Source organism: Lineus longissimus, chromosome 6, assembly GCF_910592395.1.
Source record: "Lineus longissimus chromosome 6, tnLinLong1.2, whole genome shotgun sequence".
NCBI lineage: Eukaryota > Metazoa > Nemertea > Pilidiophora > Heteronemertea > Lineidae > Lineus > Lineus longissimus.
Window position 1 is genome coordinate 17052774 of NC_088313.1, and position 20540 is coordinate 17073313.

The 20540-nt window shown below is 37.8% G+C and overlaps 2 protein-coding genes across 6 annotated transcripts in view; one reads left to right on the forward strand and one right to left on the reverse strand.

Annotated features, from left to right (window-relative positions):
- The window catches only part of LOC135488941 (sodium- and chloride-dependent glycine transporter 1-like), a 234830-nt gene that overhangs the window by 124974 nt on the left and 89316 nt on the right, over positions 1-20540 (forward strand). The gene's annotated exons all lie outside the window — the stretch shown is intronic.
- The window catches only part of LOC135488942 (G-protein coupled receptor dmsr-1-like), a 156593-nt gene that overhangs the window by 107426 nt on the left and 28627 nt on the right, over positions 1-20540 (reverse strand). The window contains exon 1 of one of the 5 annotated variants that reach the window (XM_064773929.1): positions 9678-9999. The exons of 3 other annotated variants lie outside the window; for them this stretch is intronic. The gene's annotated coding sequence lies outside the window, so the exon portion shown is untranslated. Of the gene's footprint in view, positions 1-9677; positions 10002-20540 lie in introns of those variants that run through there. One more of the 5 variants, XM_064773936.1, reaches the window with a different exon arrangement.

Genomic DNA, 20540 nt, shown 5'->3' on the forward strand with positions numbered 1-20540 from the left:
AATCTGAGTAAACATACTCACTGAACACCATCTTATAATCTAAGAGCTATTTAACTGTGTCCTCGATACACTATGAAGTGAGTTACTAGATAATTTGTGATATGATTAATTTTTTCTTGAAACATAAGTAATAGCAAGTAATCCATACTTTATAATAGTAATAGTATAATAAATGATAGTACAGACTTGCTCATGTTGAAAATAGCATAAGAAATGATGACCTCAGTCAAAACTCATTGAAGCAGTGGACAATGCTATGTAATCTAGGCTATTCCGCTGAGGTTGTGCTTTGGCCAAAAAAGGCATATTCCATGCTATTTTAACGAATTTCAATAGGCAAGTATTGAGTTGTCATCTGATTAAAATTGCTCTGTTTGACCCCACTCGAACACAAAAATTCTTCATGGCAGCGTTTCTGGGCTTAGTTGTGCGCTCACATAACATCATTGATACAAGATTTCTCAGTAAAAGCTTATCAGGATTTTGGCCGCAAAAAACCCCACCATTTATATCAAGTATACTTCCTGATATTACTTTAACACTACAAGTGCTTGCTACTCCAAAATAGTTTATTACAAGAATCTCCTTTATCACTTAACAACATCGTTACTGCTGACACGAGTTGTGGTTGTTGTTGAATTCAAAATAAGCCAGAAGCGTGCGGAGTACGGAAAGTGAAAAAAACATGACCATTTAGTACCAGCATGACAAGCACCATAGCGGGAAAATTTAAAACGAGTGCCGACACTTCTCCCATCAAAGGTGATGTACTGAAATTTAATACTGGGTCTTAATGTTGTTAAGGGAGTGATGTGAATGACAACGGTGAAATTTCTTAATTTTCTCGCTTAACCTTCTATGTTACATCGTAAGGTGCCTTTGAGCAATTTGTTGATAAAGGCACCTAAAAATATGTTTTAATAATAATAATAAATAATAATATAATAATACATGCATTAGGCTCTTGCCTGTGAGTTCCGTTTTTGTGTGAAATGCATCTTCCGTCACGAACGGACTGTATCCATGCACTACAGCTGGAAACAATTTTAATTTAAAATTTAGGGGCAAACACTTCATATCAAATATACTATAACCATGAGAAAAGTGTAAAATAATGCATCTGTCCTTTACAGATTTGTCAGATTGTGATCCTTATTCGATGTTCAGGAATGTTTTTCCTATTGATTTCTGTCCCCTAAGAGTCGGCAAGCAAGGTTATTTTGCATTTTGCGTAATAATGCTTTTAGGGAAAGGTGTTAGATTTCGACACACTAATGCACACCATTATCTTATGGAGTAATTGCTTTCGACTGGAAGATATTTCAGAATTTGAAGTCAAGAACATGGCGTCTATTAAACATTTTCAACATTAGATCAATGAAAATCCGTTAGGCCTTTGTTGAGCGCAAATATGATGTAGAAGTCAGCACGAAGAATAGGCTAAAAGTAATCATCTTTATCATAAAGTGATGACGCTAAATTAGTTCATGTAATTTGACTCTTAGGCTTTATGAGACCAAGAAAACTCTGCAACAATACTAGATTATGCCCGGGCTTCCTCCGGTAAACGAAGACCAAAAGTCTTAGATTTTTTCAGAATACGCTGAGCCATTATTTGACCAGCAATTTGAGCGAATGACGAGTTAGTGAATTGGAATCCTGTTTCACTCCGCGTGGTTCACGGGCGCTTTGTCAACACGGTTCCATGGCAAATGAAATCTTCTCTGCTTCATGAATCACAAGTTATTGACCTCAAAATTGTCCTTTCTGACGATGCCAGGAAAGCGGTGGATAAAGGATGTATGTGTGGACAGAGAAAATGATATGGGTATTTCCACAAAGTCTTGAGGAACGAATTGCTCGTTCTGACAATTGGAATGGCTCGCCATCAAATGCTGATCATTTTAATGCAGTGTTTCTGGCGTAAATGTTAAATTGAGTAGATAACAGATAGCAAGACTAATGTTCTTCCCTCGGCGGCGTCTAATACGTGTTCCTGTAACAGTAACCCTCAGACAAAAAAACACCAGTCCACTGTCTTCACCGGAGTGCGCAACCTCGATTGAAGGATTTCAGAGTGCCTATTTATTCATACAAATCATTTGAAGTACGATACTGGAACCGAGGTTTAATCTCGGATGCTAACTTAAAGGTGAAGAACACCTGTACTTCAGCCAATAGGGGAAAATGTCTGAGGGGTTCGTGTGCAGGGTATTAACCCTGATTTCCTCAGGATGTAAGTTCATATACAAGTATAACGTCATTTGATCTAAAACACCCTCCCGAGGATACCTATTGTGGTAGTGCATGTCAGGTATGCACTGTCTCCAAAGCATCGTACGTACGCAGAGACGATAACGTTATACTCTCTGTTTCTTTCGTATGAGTTTTGAATAGCTTCCACACAGCGGAGGCCTCGTCTAGCCTCAAGAGATAATCCAACACGGATGCTCATTATAACCTAATTGTGAATCAAACAAAAACCTGATCAGATGGCAGCTATTCCTCTTGGTAAATTAAAAGTTCACGAATCGTCTCCGGATTCCAGTAAATTAAAAATAGAATATTTAACCAATTTCACTCCATCCTGAGGGAGATGGTATCGGTATCGTGGAAATTTTCATTAGAAAAGAACCTGTTGTCGATTTGTGTGTGTTCTTATATTTCCCCTAATCTCACAGACCCAGTTCGTGTATGATTTTTTACATAATTTTTCAGTTCATTCCATTAGCCATGGTTGAGTCTTTTGATGACGTAAACCAGACAGGAAACGTGATAGACTCCTTTCACCAGCAAACTTAATATCACCAAAAAAACGGCAAGCGCGGGGACGGATAAGGTCGGGGTTTATTTCTCAGAGTTTATTTCTAGGGACAGCTCAGGTTTAAGCTGAGCAGTATCGGGTCAAAAGCCTCTTCATTCCCTTTTCTGCTTTTCTAGATTATCAATAGGTTAGTATATTGTCACTATGTCAACTGTTGGTGAAACTCCTTAGGTAATCATCCACCATGAACATTTTCATGTGACGGAACTTTTGGTTCAGCGACCGATCTGGCATGTCTGAGCACATTTCTGTATCTCTGTATACCAACGCAAAGGTTGGACGACCAAACACCATTCTTAGAAATGTGCCTTTACTGTGTAAGAATGTTTGTTGATGATTGTATGATCATGTCACTTTGTTTAATTGTTCCAGAGATTGAAAATCGTGAAGATTACATTAAAAAGGTTGCGAATTAGGTTTGTTAATGCACCTAATTTTGATCAAGTACAGTTAAGCAAAAAAGGCAAGGATATTTCTAAGCTACCTCCAACAAGTTATTATGTCCATTTCCAAATTATCTAAAGCTGGTAATTAGCCTGTGGGAAACTTTGCAAAGTCATCGGCAGTTAAGGACCTTCGGAAAAAAAGTTTAAGGCCAATGCATTGGAACAATCAATACAAGATAGACTTTTGTGTTCCTTTCGGTTGCGAGTTGACCCAACAGAGATATTGCTGTCATTGGCTGGGTGACGTGTATTAATATTCTTCTCGCCAGCCAATGATCCATCATTATATTTGTCATGTGAACAAACTTGGCATCAGCTGCCGAAATAAAGTGATCATGACTGTGCAAATTATAATCTCAACGTCGAGAAGACACTTCTTAACTAAGTTCAAACACATTTCTTAACTTTTTGCATTAATCTATAAACTAAGCTAAGTTTAGTCAAGCTCGAAGACAAGGCAAAGTGTTATTAAAAACAACTATAATCTATTGTTGGCATAGGCCTTTTATCGAGGTGGCAACCTCACAAAAATTCTCAAAGTATTTAACATGGCTATGAAACGCGAAGAAAATATCCATCCGAACATTAAGCCTTGTTGGTTCAACAGTTAGAATGCTGGACTTTTGATCTGGTTGACACAGATTCGACTTCCCTTGAAACCACTACCAATCCACCTTTGGAAGGCATATTACCGATCAATCATTGTTATATCTAATCATTGACACGTTTTCCTTTCCATCTGGTGGTCTAGACAGATACTTAAGAACAGCCTATTATTCTGAGAATCTGTGGCGAAATATGCTGCAGATAAAGTTTTAACTATTAGGTAGCTTGTTGGTGTAAAAAGTCGAAGTAGTGCAAAAAGTCTTTCTGCAACATCAACAAATACCTTTTAGCAGAATCAAAATGCATCAAACCGTTCATAAATCAATGTTTTTTTGCCAAATAAAGTCGCGGACGCGTTTTAGCACATCTGATGGCTACTACCAAAGCAGAATAACTCCACCAAATGCTGTTGGCACGAGCTACATTGGGAGTGAGTGCCATCTCGACATGGTCAATCAATCACGGCTTTATTCAATCAGGTTATTGTAGGCAATATGGTGGTCAATCCATACGAGGCAGGGTGGCACATTTGCTAAATGGCATTTGGGGAGTGATTTATGTCCGTGGGTCGATCCATCATCATTTTTTTTCAATTTATGATGCTCTGTACAACATCAAGTCTCTCTTTTCTTAATTTAATTTAGTTAACGTACATAAAGTACAAATCCATTAACGTCACATTTTATTGACTGATATACCAAAAAATATAGGTCCAAAGTCGTTTTCCCTACTCGCTTCTATACAACGTTATGATACTAATGTGGGTATATTTGTTTTCACTTACACAGAAAACAAATTATAAGGGAATAATTGCCTCATCAAAAATTAAATTGGCATGTAATCTCTTACTCATTTTTTTCTAATGCCATGAGTAATTGGCTTCAAAAAGATGCCAGAAATCAAAGTGCTATCACTGAACTCTGCCGCCAATATCATAAAATGTCAAGCGGAGTTCGACCTATCCTATTACTAATCAAAGTAAAGTGACCTCAAATCTCAGTCATGTTTATTTGATACATTATGTTTTTTTTCAAAAAGACATAATGATTAACTTCAGTAAGATATCTGAAAGCCATTGAGTCAGATATGCCGTATTGGAATCGTAAATCCTTCACGAATCCTCCTTTACGCTTCGATGACATGATGGAAGCTGCCCAAGTTCCTTGCAGACAACCCATGGCAACTAAATGAATTATGTCAGCAAATACTCCATCCGGGTGTGATAAAAAAAGTCCAACCCTCACCCAGATCCTTAATCTAATACAGACCAATGTAGGTTTGCCTCCGTATGCATCAGGCGTTTGCCTTCATGTGGTTTCGTGTGTTTTCCCGACCTGTACTATAAACCTCCGACAGGATATGAGGTCTCTAACAACTATTTGCCAATGCTTCTCACCGAATGTTAATCACACGAATGCCTTTCTTATTGTGAATGCGCTGTGGTAGGCAGCGTATACTGATCTCTTCATTAACCCCTTGTTGGGCGGGAGATTCCATCGAATATGGCTGAAAATCCCGAAAAGTGTGATCAATGATATAGTACTATAAAGGTAATAAGGTGAAAATTGGTCTGACTTCCAATTATCATTTCCTTCACCATTTCAAGTAATGTTCGGAGATGTGGTATTACAAGTCTGTTTAAGATCAGATCTGTGGCCATAGCCTGAGGGCTAGCGAAAGTCGATCAATTTTATATATATATATATATGGGTGTAAATTGTACTTTAGAAATAACACGATTTCATCATTTTGCAACTATTTTGTCCTGTTCACCGCATATTTCCCTAAAGCCTACCATAATATGATGAACAAATCAAACCTTTCGTAATCTCAAACTTTATAGTCAACACATTACAAAATATGATCCCATAGTATCTTAGTTTGTAGCTCTACTTTTTCACGAGTTTCTGAATGTGACAAAGGCTCTGATTTCCCGCTCTCATACTGTCACATGTTGACACTGTGTTCCTTTATAACCTTAAGCTTGGCCAAATATGTCCCTGAAGATATGCCAAATTCATATAATACACCAACAAAGGTAGTATATTGTGTGAAATTGATCTTTCATGTTCAAAGTTGTGTGACCCCGTGACATTTCCCGACACATCTTTTGTTTCTTTTCTCGTGAATAGTTTAAAATCCATGTGGCAGTCCAGGAACTGGCAAGAGGGTGTTGCATTTTCCCCGACTTGCTTGGTAGTAAATGGTCACTGCCAAGCGTCAGTTTTTTGCGATGGACATCGATCTACTTTTCGAAACGTTCACATGACCACAGTTTTCTCTTTGGTCCTGTTCCTGAGGCTGTGGTTATTGTCGCAAAGGGCAAATATGACTGATTTATTTATGTCATTTGCTTGATAGCACAGATAATACCCTAATTGACAACGTTTTATTGACACATGTCCCCTGAAGGTCATTTTAGCTATATTTTCTTTGGGCTGTGAGTGCTCGCTCCCCGGATAAACACCTTTAGCATTTGATACCTTCATCGAAAATAAATAAATATTTATTGAGAGAATGTAATTCTTAGAGAAAAACAAAACCTTTCCATCTCCTGTACGCTAATGTATCCCAAGGGCAAATGTTATATTTTTCTTCCATTTAGCCTTGCCATTGTTACCAAATGCCAGCTGACGATTTCCCCTTCCCTTGAGAAAGCATTTTTCATTTTTGGTTTCGTTTATTGGGAAGATTCTTTTGCCATGCTATTCCAGGTATCAGATGTACAACCTCAGGTGCTGATCAGAATTCCAAATGGGCTCCTCATGTGACCCTCATATCTTGTTTCACTGCACACTAAATAATTTACCACGTCGCCATAAGATATAAGTTGATTGTACTCTTTACTGGTAAGACAACTCTTCACTTTTCTCAGTTGCTGTCAGATTCCCCAGACTGTTCATCATCAATAATTCATATTTGCTTATACTTTTGGAATGTGTTGAACTTGGACTATGGGTGACAAAATGAAAAACTGTTTTTGATGGCTTTGCAGAGACAGTGATCCCAACTGTGTTAACAGAATAATGTTAAAATTGAGCCTTAAATTAGCATGAGGCTAATAATTCGGATATGCTATTTCTGATCAAAATCAGGACCTATCACATATCGGATTCCACATCCTTCAGCTATTTGGCTACCGGTTCAATGCCAGCAAAGAATTGCTAAATAAAGCATTCAAATTAATTACTTTTAATGACAAATTCCAATATGCAGACTGATGATGGGAATTTCCTCTAAATTGTATGCCATGTTCTGGTTTATCAACATGTCAGCTATTGCGTCTCCCGGATTCGCAGCGGATCTCCGGGATGAAGAGCGTCCAATTATAAAGCAGTACCAGCAGGTGACCCGAGTGTTTGGAGTTTTACCAGCTGGAGGTACAGAAAAAAAACAATAGGTCATTTTTTCCATACCTGGAATGTTCAAGATAAATTTTTCTCGTTGCTTTCATGGATAAAGTATTTAAGTTGTGGTCATGATATTATCACCACTATCAAACAACATCACCACGAAATTCTGATTTATACATTTTGATATATGACATGGTAGAGTATGGTGCAGTTTTTATTGCCCACCTGATAGTTGCTTGATGTTGTTTTTTTTTGAATGGTTGTCAGATTTTAGCAAATCCTCTCAACTTTCGTTTGGAAAAAAATATTTTTGTTAAGATTTTCACTCGATGCCCACTGAAAAGCTTACACGCTGGAAACACGCTGTCATTTTGCTTGACATTGTCATATCCTTTGCATTATCTCGAATAACCATAACGAGGGGATTTATACCCCGATATTTTTTTATTGCTTCCATCGCTTAGGATGACAAAAAGTGATCATAAATGGTTTCAGAAGAGGATATCGAAGGATCGTTGGTAAATGCTTCCAGTTATAAAAATACTGCGCTCTCTCTTTACCTCATGGACTAACTTTTTTTTCATGCTTACACATTAAACCTCTGTAAAACTCTAGGAGTTTGGTTCAAAGAGCACGAAAAAAATATACTGTTTAACGTATCGGAAAACAATGATATGAATTGCAATTACAGCATTTGAGGACCATATAGGGTAATCAGGGAGTTGACAGAGGCCCAACAATTGAAGATGGTGGTCTTCTGCATTACTTTTAGGTCATCCGATGTTATCTGCATTAACTGCTACTTGGGGGATTCTCAAGTTCCCGTAAATAATGCTTTTTGTTTTACTGTCTTAATGGAGAGCATGTAAGGACACTGTAATGACTGGTGTAGAGATGGCATCTTGACGGTTTCATGTGACTATTCGCAAAATGAGGCACAATTATCGCGATTCACCATTTTTGCACAAAGAATTTCGGTCTTTAATACCATGCTAATAGCTTTTAGGTCGGCAAAATATTTCATACTAAAGTTGCAAAAAGGGCACTGGTTGTATGGTTGAGGTGTGATGACTTCGGAAATTCAGGGAGGCATTTATCATATTATTGTAAATGACCTATGTAAACACAGGAAATCCATCAGTCAATAGATTAATTTCCATGGAAAATCAATCGAAGAAAAAAAAGTTTTCTTAATTGTTCTCATGTACATACTGCTTTATTTGACTTAAGATTGTTTAAACATGAAAACATGTTATAGAAAAACATACTTAATAAGGTATAATAAATCATAATTTGACAATCAGTAAAGAATGGAGACGTGATAATTATAGTTGATATGTAGGCCTACAGCTACTGATGTCCATGCTTGACATGCAATAAATTATAACCACAGATAATATTAAAGACAGTTTTTACTGAAAAAGCTATTCGCATAATCCTGCAGTTCGCCTATACTTATGTTTTCTTCAGGAGGTTACCCTATCCCAACTTTAAAGATACTGTCAGTGGACGTGCACTTTTGGTGAATACGAAAATAAAGCTTACTGTGCATGGGTTAGCTTACCCAGATGAAGACTGTATCAGTCTTTTGAATGACTATCTGCTTCAAACGAGAATAAAAACCGCCAATTTGATGCACAGGATTTAATTTCCAAGATTGGGACTTTATCTCGTGTGATTGAAGATAAAAATTGTGATGTTCGATTGATCCAGTCGGAATCAGTCAACGGAAATTAAGAAATCTATCCAGAATTTAAGATAAATCGCCTGAAACTGTGATGTATATTCAAATTTACTCAGGTCTTGAAAATGTAGATAAAGGCAGAAAGAGAAATTTAGTAGCGTCTTTTAATGATGGTGACAATGAAGAAGCTTCAGACTGAAATATTCCTCTTTCTAATGATAACTTATAGAAGTCAGTAAAAGGAGAAACAAGTGAGAATAGACTTAATATATTGCTCTAGTGTCATCTTGTTTGACTTCAAATGAAAATTCTCATTTTTCTGTTTTGGTTAATTAGTCCAGAATGTCTTGCAATACGTCATATACAGTAAACAAAGGCATGTACCAAGTCACGTTATTGCAGTGTAAGTTGAAGGTAACCAACAATCTTTAACTATATTACTTAAAAAAAAGTATATCGAGTTAGATTAAAATATATACAACACGAACATTGTAAGATAGACCTTTAAAGGCGAAGACGTGTTGTAAAAATGTCTTATATCATAAAATCACCCACTTATTTCAACATACTTTAAAGTCAATACCTTGCTTTATCAGCATCATCTTTGTTTAATTGAGTGATTTTAAAGAAGTCAAATTCTAAAGTTATTTTTCGTTTTACAGCAAATATGTTTGTGTCTGCCCATATCAAGGTAACAGCTTCCTAAACGGTACTAGCCAAACTCTTAAGAAGAAAACTAAAACATATTCACAGACTTCTCTTACCTTTGCATTCTGTTCCAGTTAACACCTATCCAAGTTTACAAGTGTCTTTCCTTAACAAGAGCAAAACAGTTTATTTTCTATGGATTTATCCATCTCCTGTACCTATTGTATACATCCATCAGTCAGTGTCCAGTCCATGTCTGACAATGCAATGGACAATGTCATATAACACACGTTAAACGAATCGCTCACAATCTCGGAACGAAAGCAACCGATTCCGCGTACGAACGCTGTTATAATAGCATACTGAGGCTTTGCCGATCCTCGCTATAGGCTGTTGCTGCTATTGAGTCTTAGAAGATGTTCAGTTCCTGATTTCTGATCCAGTGACTTATGGGGAGTACCGCAGCTGATGAATCGCATGGCAGTTGCCTCCTGACAACTCAACAAATTATACATCATGGCACAACTTAAAAGGTGAGGTGTGTCTACTGATTTGAAGCCATCTTGATTGATCACATGATGCAAGTAAGCGAGATCTCAGCAAACAGAATAAGCATTTAAAGATCCAATGCATGGAAGGAAAGAAAAGAAATCTGAAATATGTTTTATTAGAGTTTATTTCTGTCCCTTATGACAAAAATTGAAGGATCATCAAAATTGATTGATCCAGAAATTCGATTATAAAGCGCAATGTGTGTACAATGCACTTTACGTGCTTGCGACTCTGTCGGAGTCTAATCACGCCTTTTAAGATTCAAGATGTCGCCCTGTGGCAAACGTTACACATTTTCAGAAGCAGTCCAATCATTTATTTCAGTTTTTTATGACCAATTGCCATAAAGGCATGGTGTCGCATCTGCTAGCACGATCAAACCAATTATTTTGTTTGACTCAATATTTTTTCAAGGTTAGCGGTTTCATCTACACCCAATCTCCTTGCTAAATAACATGGTTACAGGTCAAAGCTGTGACCTGATACTGGAGCTTTTTCATAAAAGCTAAGAGTAAATTCAAAGTCATCTCGAAGATTCAACTTCTTTTTTCTGAATTCAGTAACCAAGAGTTTGCTTTTTCTACCATTAAGTAACATGGTCAGCAGACACATCAGAAAAAAACATAACAAAACAAAACAAAACCTTTTTAGAGAGTACCGGATTTTTGATAGAATGCCTCCAATCCCTATCGTCTTGGATAAGCGGTGACAGAACACAACAGAAAAAAATGTAGAACATATGTGAACCCACATTATTGGAGACCCAGCAGACCATATTTGACACATGAGATTATCACTCAGGGTTGGACGGGTGTGACAGCGACCGCATATCAAAATGGGTTCTCACCTGGTGTGGTGGACCTTACTTGATTGTCGAAAGGGGAAACAGCTTACTGGCAAATCCTTTAATGGGTCTTCCATTTCCCGGTAAGGAAGGTTGATAAATCGTTATTGCTTGTGACATTTCTTTCTGGACATCGCCCATCATTCGACATCGACATTTTTTGCACTGTCAACAAACTGACACAGCCTAAACAGCGAAGTGTATATGGCAACAACTAACAGGCCTACCCCACTTAGACCTAGCCTTCAAGGTCGATTACAACTGTTTGAATGTAAATATTCAGTGCCTCAAGAATATTTGATAAAACAATTAAAAGGATGTAGTGGGTTTAGGAGTTTTACTGTATATCAAAACTTTGTAAAAAAAACCTTGGCTAAAATGTTATGGCCATTAACTATGTAATGCCACACATTAACCATTACATGTAATGCAATACATAAGAATTGCTTTATTCTACCCAAAAGGGCAATAAAAGTTGGCGAAGATGTCGCCATGAGGTGATTTGAAATTCATGAAAACCGAATTCACCCCACAAGTGTTGTGATAAATACTGAATGGGATTCTTAGGAAGGATAGAATAAAGGTTGTCATTTATTCAGCAGTAGATAAGTTCTAGTGTGGTTTTTGAGGTATCATGTGTGTAGGCGTTGAACGAATGACGAGTTCATGGGTTTCGGTGGTGTCACCTTTGCTAAACTGTTTACGTATCACTGGCGATGACAAAACATATTGTTTGCCTTATTCTTTACCGACAGACTGTAGACCTGACAGATACCTTCTTATCAAGTAAGTAAAATTCTGTCACGGCAGCCAGGGTTCTGATCATAGTAGCCAAACCTTATCTCAGCTCTGGCCTAAGTGTAGACTTGACAGGTAACTTCACCCCATCCAAGATCTTGTCACACAGTATTGTTCTTGTCATTATCTTGATGACAGTTAGATTACAATATACACTATGAGCCTTTACAATGGGTGATATGAATAAAGACTAGCAAATGCTTTTATCTAAATCTCCATGTACATTTACACTAGGCCTTCCTGTACAAAACCGTAGTAAAAGCATTTGCTAGTCTTTATTCGTATCACCCAATATTACGGCTGGCAATCAAAATGGTTAGGTCGTTCGTATGGTTGTTGTTAACATTTTGGACTAGATAGGAAAACATTTTTTGTGATTCGCAATTTTTGAATGTTGTATTCAATTGGATCAGATCCATGTAGTGACGTAAATGACAGATTTTTGTCTCTTGATTAGGATTATCGATGCCCCCCCCCGTCGAAAAATGAAACAAAAAGTGATATTTTGAAATGACATGTTGCTATGATATAGTCGATCAGGTACTGTATGGTCTTCATTAACGAACAAAGTTGGCCCAGGTTGATTCAACAAAGCCTAATCCGAAAGTGTCACTGTCAGGCATGTCATCGTCCTTATCTAGAACATATGATATTTTGGACAAGGGTACCACTGATCTAGGTAAAGATTTCCTGATTGTCGCGGTAACTGCGTGGCATCATCGCCTCCATTACCACACTGTGATGATCCAAGGGGGACAAAATTTATGGTCAAACAACCTGCCACGCATATCGTTAATAAAATCGCCTCTGAAACAGCTTGATTTAGATGACACCGAGACATTGGAATACACAAAAGTGTCATATTACAATATTGAAGCATCGATAATAGCGCTGGGCTGGCTCAAAGTAGCCATAATAATGTCACCGCGAAATGTGTTCTGAATGTGTACATCCCGCTTTATCACTGCCCATCATTTTGTCTCGATAATAATCTACGAGATCGGTACCGTATAAGTACACACTGTTGGTATTAGCTATGACATTTGAGGAATTGTTATGTTAATTTGGGGCCTACAGACTTATCATCGACTGAGAAGATATACTGCTTATTTAGTAGCCAGGGCTCAGTATTCATTGTATATAACTCCTAGACTTTAATGAACTAGAAATTGATATTTTCAAGGAATGAGCATGACCAGATGTTTAACCTAATGATCGAATGCTATGTCTCAGAAGGGGTTGGGCCTGTGCCTACAAGAACAGCAAGGCATATTTGGAACATCATCAAAGTGTACAGCTGTAGTTGCTCTGTAATTGTACTACACACAGTATGACACTTTGAAAGAACTTAATGCTGTTCTACACAGCTTTTAAATCACCTGTGACACTTTATGCAAGGCAGGTCCAAATTGGGCGCCACGACTCACAGTAACCAAGCCAGATAAATAAGGACTTGTATTCGGCTGGAATACAAAATTGATATTTAACGATAAACACCGTGATCCGATGTGTGGTTCGGCAATAGGTCATCCGTCTGAGGAAAGGTGCATCAGAATAGCTATGTAGAAATAAAGAAGCGGAATCACAAGACATTAATAACCATTTTTGATTTTATATTCATTCAGGGAGTCCCAAAAAGGCGGTAATGCATGTACAACAGGTTAATTTAGAAATACAGGGCTTGCGCGGCGAGAGGGGCTGCTATGCACCTTCAGTACTTTCCCTACATTCCAGCAGCCATCCATTGCCTTCCCTCTCTTGTCAAGAAAGATTTTTTTTCACCTTTCATTTCACCATTTGCGCACACTGAGCGACTCAGTTTTTACAGCACTGAAAGAAAATTCAGAAAGTGCATTTTTCATACTGCAGGAAGGCACTACGCCATCTTATTGGTATGATATTGGAATTCTTATTGCAATATCATTTGCTTTTTAATCGCAGCAACAAAGTGAATGTCGATGGACCATCATATAAATGATATGCGATATTGATCAATGTTAAATGTGAAAAGTTTTAGATTTCTACTTTCCATAATATCTTGGTCGCGGGTCCAAGTCTGTCAAAAGCTGATGTCACTCTACCAGCCTAATTCGTGGATTTCGAGCATTTGAGCCTGACAAATGTCAATTCACGACGACCCTAGCCTTGCTTCTGGTCCATCTGCCCCGATGACTGTACAGTAAATGTATAATTCAAGTCAACCCACATTGAAATTAGCAAAAGAAAGTGCCAAGATTATCTCTCAGCCCATTCCCATCTTGACATGTACCAGTATATATTGAGATTATTCACAAAAACGATGCAAATTGGATCTTTATTTGAGGTTGAAGGTAATATCCCTTTTACCTTAGCCCGATCAATATTCCAATAGTGTGTCAGATATAATTTTCGAAGCTGCCGCCATAATTCCATTACTTCGATTGATTTCTGCAGAGTGAATGAACGAGATGGGTTTCTAGGCAGCCTGTTTGGGTTTAGACTTAACTGCACCATGATACAGTCAATAGAAGTACGGTGACAATAGTATGCTGAGGTGACTCCATAGAGGAGGATTATGAATAAGAGAGAACGTCTGGTTTAGTATGGCACATCTTTCAAAGTAAAGACACATAAAACTAATCGTGTCGGTATGTTTTTGCTGAATGTGTGACTTCCAGGTAAAATTACTTTATTCCAATCTACAGTTAATGGATTTGTTTGTCATAATGGAGTAATATGAGGATGCAATGTACAGCGACAGTATTGGCCATTTTGCAGAAATTCAAACGGCACAAACATACTTTAGGTGACACGTTACCACAAAAAGGTCATGTGATACGCCAAAATGGTACAATGTGTCATTCAAGGTCGATTCCAAGTGACTGTGCAAGTGGGAAAAAAACAACGATCTATTTTGAGATATTCCTTAAACCACCCGCCGCAGGGCAAGAATCCAAGAGGCTCTGATATTTGACCTTCCTCATTGACATTTTAGAGCATCTATAGTTGAGTCCATTTCAAATTTTCAACGATCGACTGTATGCTTTCATGAAACGTACGTCTCCTTGTGAGTATTTGGCATGAAATGTTATATCAATCAGTTAATGGGAAGAAGTACGGACGCGAAGGTCCCATACAGGAAAGAAAATACATCTTCAGTCCTTCTATAGAAGAACATAATGCTATGTCCTGAGTAGTAATTACCCCGCAAAAGCCACCTCAGTACTATTAAATCCGGTCTGTGATAAGATCGTATTGGATAGGGAGCATGTTTTTGCATCGTAATCCGTCTTTCATGTCGTCATAAAACTTATGTGCTGGATTAATGCACCGAACAATGAGAAGTAAAAACAACCAAAAAAATCAGAGAAAAGTCAAAGGTTGTCTTTTGCATGACTTCTGACCTTATAAAGAATACATAGTTCAATGTTGGATTTATTTAGAAAAAAAACTCCCAACACCGCTAACGTCGGAAAGTACTAAGTACCTCTATGCGGATGTGCCATCGCAAAAGCTTCTTGTCAGAATCTAAAAAACTGAGAGTTGTAAGGTACGTGAGTATGGCATTGTATCATGCTGAGAAACATCTGAAAGACTGTTCAAATGCAAGATTTTATCTCATCTCCGCATCACATTTTGCTGTGCCTACAAAAATGCCACATTGAAATCGACTTATCTTTAATAGTTAACATGAAAACATACTTCAGCCACACTCTGTCTATCCATTAATTTGATTAATATCGGCGGGAAGTGGCCAGAGTATTTGATGTACTATTTTAAAATTGTGCAATGAATGATGAAGTGTCGACCACATTGCATGAGAAACGATCAGTCAATGTCATGTTGTGTTTTGCTTTTGTTGAATAAAATATATCATTATTGATAGTTTTTGGACCATCTGTACATTAGAATTCATTGCCCTAACTATTCCCGCGGTTGCCAACAATCGATAATGTTAGAATTCGCTGAAGTCAAAATATAGGTAATGCAAATTCTCTTAGTTTATTACTATGTTCGTATTCACCAGAAAATCTAATCTATAGACTTTAGAACTACGTAATACAGTACAGGTAATCCAATAGTGCTATGCCAAGTATTTTTGAAATGAGCTTCATAGATGGGATTCCTTTGAAGGTACCAGTCCGCTGTCTTTGAAGCGCAGCAAAGAGACATAGCACTTGCGTTTTTGTTTAAGCAAAAAATATCTGGGTTAAAAAATCCACAAGGCTAGAAATTTACTTCTCTGCTTTGCCCTAAGGTACGAAAATTAAACACAGTTTGCACTTGACCTTTAGTAGCCTTGTTAGAAAGCTACAGTCAGGGAGATCGTTCAGTCTGCTTGTCACGCACGGTAAATCAAATTCGAGGAGTTGATTCATAAGGATTCACCTCGCCCGAGAAGGCTCCTATGAAGGGGGAATTACAAGAACGTACTCTCTCATCCCATTTGGAGACAGGATTAGGGTAACTACCCCACAAATACCATTATCATGTTTGCCGTTGAAGGTTGTATCCAATCTGATCCTATTTGCACAGAAATCATGGAGAAAGAGGATACTAAATTCGTTACTGAATTCTATAGGGAATGAGAATGGTAAACGAAATTATCATATTCCCCGTTTGTCGGGATTTGTTCCTGGATCAGTTAGGAAATAAGTGGTTTGTATTTTATCCCAGGGGAATTGGACAGGTGTTCTGGATTAAGCATGGGAGAGAAGGCGAGTGGAGTCACTTCCATTTGGGTTGTTCTTGAAACAATCCAATGTGATGCTTGTACATGTATATGTGGTTCACAAACAGTGGTCGACTAAGGAAAGATCGGCGCAATGCTTAAGCATTTTGAGATTGCCAAATTCATGCTCTACGCATGTAGTAATTGATATTTGAGATACCGCGTTGATTTATACGTCAGTAACCTCCTATCTCCTGTCTCCAGTTCTGTTAGAAAAATACATCAGAAAAAAAGCATTGCTTTCGGCCTTCTGCCTAATATACACAGTCACAGTGGCCATGTTGACCATGGAACTATATTCCCTGATCGCTGATCTTCAGCAAGCGGCTTTAGCAGTCTTACAGACCTAAGACCAGGGGTCTGCTTTTTCTGACAGCCACATTTGACCTATGTGATGCACTGTTCTTGTATATGTCAGCAATCCATCTGATTTTTAAGCTTGTGCGGTTTTGGTAATCCTCACATGGTCATGACAGCTAAACGGACCAAATATGGATAATATATCATTCTAGTACTCAATGCAGCTAATCATCAATGAGACACTGCAGATCAATTGTTAGCAAAATAACTTAACGTCTGCTTCAGTGTAAAGGAAAATGGGATTTCAGGAATTAATAAAATTACTGCCGCCCTAGTCAGAGCTTAGTATCCAAAGAGACTGTATGGAATTCTGAGGTGTACTAAAACAATCTTTCGGCTGACATTGTTCACGTTCAGGTCTATCTATTTAGAAGAATACATGTAGTGTCGTCTTCACGGGAACTTTGTAACCATACAATAATGGTGTTCATCAGTCTATATTCTCTAAATTATCACGACACATGGAAAAATACGTATGCAAACCGTAAAATCTTAATGAAATTGCTTTCTTTATTCTGCCTGCGTTCTCGGCGGAAATCGACCGTATGCTTTTTCTTGCTCACCCATAAAACAAACTTAGATGGTTGCAGCCTATCATCACGTAATGCGAAGAGCGAACATTTGATCGTATCAGAAAAAATTTGCACACTTTGACCTCACAAATTTCCCAAGATGGGCTCGATATTATCTATAGTGGTTTATGATCGATTCGGCATGGCAGGTTACAAGAAGTATCTTGAAGTGTGATTTTGATACCGTATACCAGTTCTCTGCTCAGTTGATGCCACCGATTGAACTAGAATGACTTGTAGTTCTACCAGGATGAACATGACATACAGTATGTGTGAATAGTTACACAGTCCAGGCGGACAGATGTTCATTTAAACTATCACATGATTGCCACGGTCTCACTTTAATACAGTCATCAGTTTACGAAAGAAAAGTTGAAAGCAATGCAAATCCAGATCAAAGATAAGATTATATTTAGACTCCTAGTTTCTTATAATGTGCATTAAAACTCTCTACACGATTCTCCACGATCGATTTTTAGTCAAGATCTAAACCAACAAGAGTCTTAGAAGACTTGTTGGATTGATTCATAGCTAAAATATATCAAAAATCTGAGGAGAAACTTGTGAACATTTTTGTAAGATCGATTCTTTTTATGATTTAAGCCAACAAAATCTCATACAATTCTGGTAACGATTGTAGAGGCGTATCGGACTCTTCGACCTGGGAAGCTACTTCCCGTGTATCAAAATTCTAAAATTCTATTAAACTGTCATCGCTCTTGGACACATCACCATATTTCAAAACATGAGAGTTTTGTAAAATAAAACTTGCTGGGCTCTTTCTTAATCTTTCTGGAAATAAATCTTTCTGGAAATGAAACTGCAGTCAATGATCTCGTCGATGTTCTGGCTAGGAAACGAGGTAACTTATTGTCATCCTGACATTTGTTTTATATTATTTTATTAATGCGGGTAGATTCAGTCCTCATATTGACGACAATTTTTTTAGATTTATAGGTAGAAACTAGGTCTCCATCGTATCAGCTAACAATGCTACAAAGAAAATACACAAGAAACCACCGAGTTCTAATCTCTGAGATTCTTTGCAAACTCCTAACAGGAAAAGACACCGCAATCAGCGATGCCATCACGTTTGATTTAGTGCTGACATGAGCAATTTGCACCAAATCTGACCTGCCATTACCGCAGTTCGTTAGGACACCCCCATTTCCTTTTTAAAGCTTGGACATGATGAGAATGCTGATATTTTCACATTTATCACTCTCACATGTTTGCCTTATGAAAGAACACGGTTTTTTACTCCAAACAAAAATGAAATAACGTTTTAGAACTGCCATCAAAAGAGATTCAGTGAAAAGCGCCGTAATTCTGTTGCATTTAAAGTTTCTAAAGGGTTACAAACGAGTTTTAACTTCTTTCTTCAATCTAGTAATTCATGACGTTGGTAATAAAGAATTCTAGCAAGAAATCATATGCGCTTTATCTTTTGGGAAAAGATGATGATTATGGTGCCGCTGTCAATTAGCAGCCATTGATACAAAGGTCATCAGTTACAAAGAACAATGATCACAGCAAATTATCTTGAAATGTAGTCTGATCTTTCTGAGTTCGATCAAATGAAGATCGACAACAACTGAATGCCACCAGAGCTTTCAATTAGAATAGTTTGTCAGAGGCCGCAACTACAATTATCCTCGTTTCCATTGTCGTTCTGATCATCCAAAAGAATTGCTCCATAATATCAGAGTTCAGGCTATAATATGCTCAAATAATTCTCTTGAGGAAATCATCGGGTTGGTTTCCCCCACTAGGTTATTGTGATTGAAAGGCATGTCTCGGAGCTTAGCAGTATTGCAATCAATGGTAGAAGGGGAGACTCCCACATCCATAAGCACTGTCTTGTGTACAGTTCTGGGATTTGATAAAAGGAGGTTATTTTCCATTAAGCTCTCAGACAAAAGACTGGAAATATCTGAATTTGCTTCTGTACTTGCTGTTTCAAGCCTTCTGAATTTCCTCGTAAGGAAAATCCATGATAAAGCTCACCGCTCCCGATCAAATTAACCTAAATCTGAAACCTCATGAAATCACCGCCAACAGCTCTGAATTTTAATGCAAAACGAATCGTTATTTGTGTCGCATTGCACCATGACTATCCAGTCTCGGGAATTCCGATATGATGGCGGTATCGAGTATTCTCTTCAGAAGGACATGAAGAGTTTCTACTTTATACGTTATCAGGCCGTGCATTGCTATTCACATACTTCCTCTTCCTGTCACTTTCGAAAAGCATGGATGGAAGCCAAAGTGTTTGGGGAAATTGGTCAAGAAGATCTTATGCTACAAATGCAGTCCGGTGCCAGGTGGACATAGACCCAGTCGCAGTACTAGTCAGTTTTAAGCTAAGACTGCTCAGACGGATTTAGCAAAGGTGATCTCATCCTGAACCACGAGTTAATCATGTCAGGCACAGTTATTTTGGGAGGACAGAAATCATTAACCTTGGGCAGAAATATAGCAATCATATTCCCAGGAGATTATGACATATTTTCGGAACTAGCTAAGGGGCTTAGATCAGATGAATAGGAAATGAGGGAGTCGTCCTAATGGTAACGGAATCGCACATGACCTTCCCCATAGTCCTCTGACCCAGTGTTGATTGTCTCAATTGTTTTCAGGAAGCCGGCCAATCACATCTTATCATCTGTTGATGCTCATTGATTTTCTTGTATCGTGTTTTGATGAATATCTTTGTTTGGTAAGTTAAGAAGCTCATGGCAGATAAATGTCAAGTTATTTGTGGGAACTGGTCTTTAGCTGCTCGCCGTGTGATGGTAAGGTATAATCTTATTTCGTGCCGATATCATCATCAAAATGAAATACTAACTACACAAAATGAAAACATTCCTTTCATTCGCCAATGTAAGGCCTGCCCAGTCAGAGACGAAATTTCAGTATTATCTAGATAATTATGGCAGAGTAATAATTTTGTTGTTTCGTTTCGAAATTCTTGTACTTTAACAAATACAAGAAAATTGTTTGAGGTAGAAAGGGGTAGAATGTGACTCTATTCATCTTTAAAACATGTTCAACAGAGGAGATTTTTCTGTACGGTAAGTTGATAGTTAGCGGTTTAGGATAATTTAGGAACATTGCACGAAATGTTTTATCACAGTGTAAA